The following is a 7,952-nucleotide window of genomic DNA, read 5'->3' as shown; positions in this document are numbered from 1 at the left end:
AAGGCCTTGCTGAGTTGAGTATGCAGATTCTTGGTCAAAATTACACGGGAATCCAAGCATGCTGTTCTCAAGACTACCTCCTGGAGTAATCATACCGGCTTTCTTCTGAAGGACAGAATTCTCTTGGATCTCTTCTCTTTCCCTGTCTCTGTGGTTAGTGTGTGGCTGCCCAGTGTAATGCCACAGAATCATGGAAACTTACAGGTTGAAAGGAAAGTCTCTGGAAGTCGCCTAGTGCAATCCCTTGCTCAAAGCAGGTCTGGTTAGAGCAGGTTTGCTCAGAGACTGTGCCAGTCCGGTTTTAATATCCACAAAGATGGAAATACTTTAACTGCAAGAGTTGACGACCCTCATGGTTGAAAAAAAAGAAGTCTCTTTACGCAAATGGAATATTCTGTGTCTGTTGCCTCTTGTCCTCTGACCATACCTTCAAGAAGAGTCTGGCTCTATCCTCTCTCTATCTTCCCATGAGGTAGTTGCAGACAGCAATAAGATCTCCCTTTAGCCTTCACTTAAGGCTGAACTATCCAAGGTCTCTTAGATTTTTCTCATGCATCATATGCTGCAGCCTCTAAACCATCATGATGGCCCTCCACTGGACTGAGTCCAGTATTTCAATATCTTTCTTGTACGGAGAAGCCTGCTCAGCATGTTCAACTTGCTGTCCACCAGGATGTCATCCTTATCATCCACTCATTCAGACCACATCTGCCTAATTTGGCTAGAAGGATGCTATGAGAGACTGTGTCAGAAGCCTTGTTTTACTAACGTTATTCAATGTCCACTGCTATCTCCGTGTCCACAGAGCCAGCCATCTCATCACAGAAGGCAAACAGGTTGGTGAGGCACAATTTGTCCTTGGTAAATCCATGTTGTCTACTTGGAACTACCCTCTTATTCTTTATATGTCTGGAAACGGCTTCCAGGAAGGTTTGCGTCATAATTTTGCTGGAGACTGGAGTGAATCTGACCCCCGTATAGTTCCCCATATCCTCCTTCTTGCCATTCTGGATAGTGCATATGAGGGTTACTAAGAATAACCCATATCCAAGCAGATACTCTGCACTAGTTTTGACAAATCAGGTGCTTAAGAGTTTTACTCTAACGACAGAGTAAAACTCATTGCTGTGGCCACAAAGCAGCTTTTAGCACAGTTCCTTCTTTCCAAAGAAACATGAGTTTTTGAAGAGAATTACCTGACAAAGCTCTTCAATAAAATTTGCATGGGGTAGTCATTGCAGAAACAGTCCTTGCAACAGGAATCAGCACCTGAATTTCCTTCTTCCTCTCCTCTAGGAACAGTCCTAGTAAGTATGAACTGTTGTATATACATTTCTTTTCCCTCTTGCAGGGCTGTTGGATCTTCAGCTGTTTTCTGCAGTATAGCTTTATCAGGCAGAAGCGAGTATGTTGTCTTTGATATGCTATCATCTGGTTGTTAAGGCACTCCAAAGAGTGATAAGTGATGTTGGTTTTAATCTCTCTGGGCTGAGGAGGCTTTAGGCCCACATCTCGAGCATTCTGAGCTGCTACACGGGCCGCTGCCAGATGGAAGGTAGTGCTCCACCTACAGATACTGTCATGTTTTGCGAAAAGCTGAATTCAGTCAGGATGTGTTAAGGTCTCTAAGGAACCAGATGTTCACTCCTGTCAAGATGGCATCAGTTTGGGCATGTTAAATACCAAGGACAACTTTGTAGGTAAAAATGTTAAGTACCTACTTCTAATGTTTTGAGAGATTAAGCATATTTATGTGGCTCTTATACTAGGACCTAGATGCTTGAATCCTGCCTGAATTATGTTCTCTTGCAGATATGGGCCTGTGTCTTTATGAAATGCTTTGCTGTAGTGATGGCATGTCCGGAGACAGAATGTCCACGTTTTTATTAACACATTTGATTGGAAGGTCTCCCTAGTTTGGTCTGTACTCTCTCAACTGTTCAATTTCTGTCTAGGTGCCTTTAATACTCATTTTGTTAATAAGAATTTTATGGGATCTCCTGAAGATTTTAAGTCAACACAGATAATTATTCCCTAAAGACTTCTACCTTTGTAAGCGTTAACCGATGTCAAACTGAAACTTGTAAGCGCTGGTTAGAACCGTCTGATGACTAGCATGCATGTTTACTTTGTACCTATGTGATTATGCTTGCTGGAACTCATTTGGTTGTCAAAGGGTTGCTTAACATGTTGATTTGAAGTCCTCCGGTTCCCAAGTAAAAAGTGATTATTAGGCATTTACTGTAACCAGAGGAGGACTGGTGCTTAGACCCTTAAAGCAATTTAACTGTACTGTTAAACCGTTCCCAACAATTTTTTGGAGGGCAACTGCAGCTGCTTCTTTATTACACGTTCAAGAGAGCACATCTCAAAAAGATATGGTTGTGAACAATCTGGAGCTAACACAACTAATTAATCTTTTTGTCTTTGTGAATCTCATAGTGCAGTCAGTACAGATTCAATATAGTACACAGCAAGGAGGAGCTTTCTGCTCCCTGTATAAACAGGCAATTTGGCTAAGGGATGTGGTGTGTGCAATGTATACTAACTCAAATAGCTCTTCATAAGTCTGCGTGCTTTCTGGTGCAGACCCTTTTTCACACACCAAGAGAAGCCAGACATTAGTGATGTCTCCTCTTTACAACCTCCCTTTCCTCCCCTCTACTCTTCCGTATGGAAAAAGACCTTTTCATAACCCAGGCTTAGCTAAAGGCAGTTTGCAGTGTCTAGCTTGCTGCTCATATGACGTACAGTCTGGGCTTGTTCATATGTTTTACTTTTACTTTACTTTTCATAGACTTTTACCTCCCATGGGCTGTCCTTTAGCGCTCTTCAATTGGTAGAGAAAGTTCTGTCAGACCTTTACGAGAATTTTTCCAGCCTCCCGTTTCACTTTGAGATGTAACACTGTAATGGATAATATTGCATTGTGTCACATTTCTGTCTGGATGTTCACTGCTTGTGCAGTGTGGTTGCTCATTACACTTGCAGGAATCTCCTTAGTGAAGCTGGAAACTTCCACTTCGCACCAAGTTAATGTCTTAGGAAAAAGTCTGCTTGTTGGCAAACTGCTTTACATTGCATACTATTCAGATTTCTTGTAATATTAATATTTAAGCAGCTGGTCGAGCTCCTTCTCCCTGTGGTTTCTTCCCACCCCTCATGTCCCCATATTTATCTTCCTTTCAAGCTCTATTGGGACTGCTTTTTATGTCATTATTGTTACCACTGTGTTGATCCAAGTCAGTTTCAGTTGCCTTTTCTAAAATAGTGTAGAAACATGATTATAAGTTTATTCAAGATACAGTCAGAATTAAATTTGCTCTTAATTGGTTTTGAATTAGAACACCTCCCAGGGTCACTTCCAACCTGAATTAGTCTACGGTTCTGTCATCTGTGTTTCCAAATTAAGCTTTTTGTCTTCCTGTTTATCTACATCCTACCTAGTGCTTTAAAAGTGAGGTGATTTTCTAGGCATTTGAAGGAACTGTCTACTGCATCATAATTTGTTGTAAACTGACTTATTTTTCTCATACTCTCTTAAGGCATGAACTACTTTTTCTACTTTTTGCTACGAACATTTCCAATTATGAAGTCTCTGAAATTGCATGGAACAACCCTCTGAACAGTGCTTTCGTTTAGTGATCTCTTAACTTTTGATATCACGTTTGGAACCTGAACTTTGTCAGGTCTCTGTAACTTCACATTCCAGATGGGAATGAAGCGGGCTTCTGCACTAGAAACAGTTAACTTGAATGTATTTTTTGGGAGTGTCCTCCTTGGTAATTCCCATGGCTATTTTCCCTCACATGTTTGCAAGGATGCCTTTATCCCACCTTAGTGAATGAAGCGAAGCATTTCTCTCACTGTCCTGCTTCTTCTTTTCGAAGAGGGTGGGGTAGGTAGAGAGACAGAAGAAATAACAGAGCCATTGCTGTGCAAGGTTCATGGTTATGTATGAATTATCTTTGCCCTTCAGAGTAGAATTTATGCCAAGTTCTTCACCATTACCTTCTTTATTCTTCCCCCACAAAAAGCTATTCCTTGTTAACAGAACTGCCTTAACACAATTTGTATTTTTTACAATATGTGGAATGTGCTATCTGCTGCCTTTGAGAATATGGGACTGACAGGAACTACTTGGATCACTGTCAAATATTGATTTTTTTTTTTTTTTTTTTTTTGAATCAATGTGTCTGCATGTTATTATGGTGTGTTTAGGTTAGAAATGTAATGAGAATCATACTGAGATGTATTAAGTAGCCAGATGTTAGGGAAAAATGCTAATAAATCTTAAATATTTCTTCTGAATGTCTCATTATAGCATGCAAGTATTTCCTTGAGATAAGTTAATTTGCATGGGGGCAAATCTGTAGCTGACATCATTAATCTGCTTATTCCCTCCCTTCATGCTTCACTTAAGTCCTTTTAATTTAGCTTGTTTTAACTCCATTGCAACAATTTGAGTTTGTATTTCACCCTTTAATCCAGTTTTACAATTTGGTAAGTAAATAAGTAAATACATGTCAGTGCTTTCAGTTTAGCAGAAGTATAAAGCTAATCATCAACCTCTGACGTGGTGACTGATACTGTTATGGTGTGGACTGGGACAGTTAGTTTTTACAAATTCCTTGCCTTTAAAAGTAGTTTAAAAATTTAGCACTTCTTCTCAATGTCAATTAAAGATGTTTACATACTTGTGTGACAGATACCAGTACAATATTTGGAGTAGCATCCTGTAGTGATGAATGCAATCAATACAGGTGTGATTCACTATAAACCCAAGAAATTAATGTATTTTAAATTTCATGCTGTATTTTTGTTTTAGATGTGGATGTTGATCTGAACTAGATACTCAGTCAGCTGTGTTCTTTCTTTTCCTTTTTTTTTGTGACTATTGGCTATTTGCAATCAAGGACTAGATAAAGTCAGTTTCTGGCAGGTGGGAATTGACTGATCACTTTGCATGCGAGGAAGAAAGGAAAAAGTAAAGACAGCCTTCAGCTCCCTCGTGGTTTGCCTGAACTGATAATAGCATACTGATAACATATAGATGTGATTGAAGTAGGTTTATATAACACGCTGCTTTTTTTCCACAGCAGCAGTGATTTAAGAATTTTCCTCTCATATTTTGAGTTTTTTATTTTGAAGTTTTTTTTGTTTTAAACACTATAAAGCACATATAGGTCAAGCAAAGAAATGTTTGCCAGTACGAACTCTGTGCTAAGCATTCTGGGAGAGTGCTTTCTTGCAGCAGATGAGGATTCTTTGTGGCTGGCAGCAGAAACTGCAGCAGTATCTTTGCAGTTTCCTTTCATCTTTGATTATATTCTAAGGATCTCTGAAATATCGGAGCTCTTTCCCTGACCCTCCGGAATATCTTTTCATCTCTGTTGCGGAGTATAGCACACGCTGAAATCCTCCGATCTTCTACAGTTGAAGTATCCTTTGCTTTTCATCACCCTCTGATTTTTGTTTTCTGCGGCTGGATTTTTGGCAGTGTTTGGCTTAAGCAAATAGGATTACGTTTCAGTAGCTGATGGTTTCTAGTTGAGGAACGTACTAAATGTTGGACGTAATGAAGATTGTACAAAGAAATATTTCTGCGAAGCACAGGAAAATTATTCGAGCCGAGGAAAGGAAGATGACATTCTGCAAATGCAATCAGGGCTGCTAGAAATGCAAAATTCAACAGATTTGGAATGGGTTGCACTACAAGTGTGGTTCTGTTTAAAGGCATTCGTACAGTTTTTGAGAGAAACTGTGGTTATATTTGCAAACAGCAAGGGGAAAACAATGCCCTTGAATACACAGCATTCAGCTTGCCAAATGAAGATTCAGGAATATTGATTCATTCATCCCTGGTAAATACAAACTTGTTTCGTTAATAATTTTATCTGCTAATTGAAAGCTAAACTAAAACTAGGACACCATGTTTATTTAACATCTGCTATGTACAGGCATGAATATACCTTGTCCTGATGTTGTCGGATGTTAGTGCATGTGTGTGACATGTAATACACGTGTGCATGCAGCTGTAATGTTAAAGCCTAGGATTCATATTCATTATATCATTTAGATTTGTATTGGCAACTCTGAAGAATTTGCAGTCCATGAACAGGATTGTTATAGAAGATTGTCTGCTGTTAGATCTTTCTAAACATATTCGTGGAATGGATTTGGCACTTCAACTGAAGAACAACAGATGATTACGTTATTTGGAAAAACTAAGGAATGCATTGTTGGGGAAACAGTAACCCAGGATTTAAGATTTATTTTTTTTCAGATGGATTTGAGTACTTTTTTTTCTTTTTTTTTTTTTCTCTGAAACTATTCTATTTTTGTTTAACTTCCTGAAAGGGATACAGGAGCATTCTAGAAGAAAAAAATGGTTAAAGGGAGTAATAACTGTTTTCCGAACCTGCCTTGCTCTCAAAGGCTTTTTTAGGTGTTGCCTGATGCAAAGAAAACAGGCTTTAAAGTGAGACTGTCTTCTTTGTACCCCCCAGGTTAATGACGCATTTGTGCGTCAGATGTATTGCATTTAGGCTTGAGGGGGTGGAATCGCAATAGCTAATGTGCACTGCTTGCTTCAGAATTGGGTTAGTTAAGGATTTAAATATTTATTTTAAATAATTTGGGGTTAATTGCTTTGTCACTGACTAGATAGTTGGAATAAGAGGGGTGTGGTACACTGAAATAACTGCACAGATTTTGACAAGCTTGTCGTGCCTGCTGGCGTACCCACGCTGTGCAATTGCAGTTATGGAAAGCCTTTAGAAATTTCACAAAGCTTTGTTATCGTTATGCTGTTCAGATCCTTTCTTGCTGAACTCAAACATAAGGAAAAAAAAAAAGGTGTATATGTATACGTGTCTCTGTGTGTATATATATTATATATGTATGCATGTGTGTGCATCTGTGTATATTTATATGCACACACACATATATGTATATTTATATATATGGATACACACACATAAGCTTCCAAGAAAGAATACAGAATAATCTGAACTGTCTTCAGGTGCTTAAAATAACTCACAGTATGTATATTACTCTTCATGATAGTATTGCATTTTATAAATTCTTAGTATGGTTTGATATTAGAAATAAAATGGCTTCCTCTAGGTATTAGAAACCTTTTTACACTGTTAGCCATTTTTAAGTTAGCCTCATACAGATGGTTATCAGACATTTGTTAAACTCTGGACAATGAATACTTTAAATAACTTTTGCACTCTATTGAATTTGGGACCTAACACCTTTACTGGTCTTAAATTCTATGTATAGTTAGATGGGTAAATGAAGAAATACCTTTTTTTAAATGTACTATGAATTATTGTAACTTGGAGGGTGCGGTGAAAATTATTTGTATTGTATAACACTTTTTTCCTTCTTTGTTTCATGTGGTATTGTTCCAGTGATAATTTCTTTTTAATTTGGCCCTACAGAATTGGTTTGCAGACTGGCAAGATTAAGCGCACCATATGCTTAGTCTGCCATTTATAACCAAAGTTACACATTTGTCACTTGAGGTTTTGGGTTTTTTGTTTGTTTTTTTTTCCAACTCCAAAATTTCTAGATGCTTTTAAATAGTGATACTGGGGTTTTTTGATTTTTCCTGTATGGCTTTTTCAGCTTGGTTTAACTGAAAGTGGTGGATCGAGATAAGTTTCTTCCTGGGATAAATACTTGAAGGTTAGTATGGAAGAGTGTGCGGAACTGAGGGGTCAGAATGACTTCCTGCTCATTGTACTGGACTGGTGTAGTCCATAAGAACAAAGGTCAGAATTTACAAGAAAAAAAAAAAAGGGACTTCATTCAAAGGTCATGCTCTTGATAGTCACAGCTGGCACTGGCTGTCGCTTTCTGAGACGTTGTCCGAGGCTGGGGAGCAGTTGTTACTGACTTAGCCCTGAAGGGTGGGAAGCAGGATTCCCTGAAGAGTGGGA

The sequence above is a fragment of the Platalea leucorodia genome (assembly GCF_965183815.1).
Source record: "Platalea leucorodia genome assembly, chromosome: 2".
Lineage (NCBI taxonomy): Eukaryota > Metazoa > Chordata > Aves > Pelecaniformes > Threskiornithidae > Platalea > Platalea leucorodia.
The sequence above is the reverse complement of the archived record's forward strand: the minus strand, read 5'-3'. Positions refer to the sequence as shown.